General features: G+C 58.1%; 1 non-coding gene across 1 annotated transcript; it reads right to left on the bottom strand.

The window, feature by feature from the left end:
- Nucleotides 1–372: 372 nt before the first annotated feature.
- TRNAF-GAA lies at nt 373–445 on the bottom strand. Its single transcript has one exon. It is a non-coding gene; the product is annotated as a tRNA-Phe (tRNA).
- Between the last annotated feature and the right edge of the window lie 525 nt (nt 446–970).

Below are 970 nucleotides of genomic sequence, written 5' to 3'. Positions count from 1 at the left end.
AGCCTTCAGCACCAGCTGCCTCTGCTCTAGGTGCCCAGAGGAGGAGAGGTGTGTGGGGTCACTTTTACAGATGCCCCTTCCCTGGTACTGCCCTTGCTCAGCTGCACAGAGGAGCTTCCATCCCCAATCCCTGCCTGTCACTGCCCAGCAGCCCTCTGGCACCATTCCTGAGGGCTACCCTGCCTCACTTTCTTCCTACCATGTTGGGAAAGACAGTTCTCATTATTAAAGGTCAGGTGGGCCAACTAGGGGCAGAAGCCTGTTCTATGTTTTCCTACTGCAGAGCCCAAGCTCAGGAACTCACCTTGGGTGCAGGCACTGCTGTGCTCCCAGAAAACAAGCCACCCCTGCACAAAGAGGGATGACAGGGCCTGCCAAAGCCCAGGATTGAACCAGGGACCCTTAGATCTTCCATCTAAAGCTTTCCCAACTGAGCTACTTTGGCACCTGTATAATAGCATTTTGGCCTGTTGCTTCTCTGCCTGGGATGTTTTTGTCAGCAGTTGCAGACAAAAAGGACAGGAAAACAAACGGCTGCTCAACACCCCCACCGGAGGAACCCGGCACCGTTAGCTGGGGTGAGTAAGAAGTGTCTGTTGGCTGACAGGGCCTGTCCCCCAGGAGCTGGAACAGCAGCTGCCGCCTCCCCCTCGGCTCCAGGCTGTGGGAAATGCTCATTGCCTGGCTGCATGGGCGGATGCTGCTCCGTGCTCTGGAGAGCGTCTGTATTGCTCTGTCAACCCCCCGTCTTCACTGAGCCAGTCTGGTAAGGTCCCAAGTGCCCCCTCCGGCCTGGCAGCTGAGAGTCTGTGCAGACATCAACCCCCTGCCAGCCCCACAGCCAGCAGCAGCGCCAGCCCCCCCCAGCACCACAGGGGCACTCAATGCACTTCCTGTGGGGAAATGGCTCCTTGGCATCCAGCTGCTAGAGTGAGAGCCAGGAGAGAGCAGTGTCTGGCTCACCGTGGGG

This window comes from Gopherus evgoodei, unplaced genomic scaffold (assembly GCF_007399415.2).
Source record: "Gopherus evgoodei ecotype Sinaloan lineage unplaced genomic scaffold, rGopEvg1_v1.p scaffold_228_arrow_ctg1, whole genome shotgun sequence".
In the NCBI taxonomy this organism is placed as follows: domain Eukaryota; kingdom Metazoa; phylum Chordata; order Testudines; family Testudinidae; genus Gopherus; species Gopherus evgoodei.
Note: the sequence above shows the minus strand (reverse complement) of the source record. Positions and strands in the feature narration are given on the sequence as shown.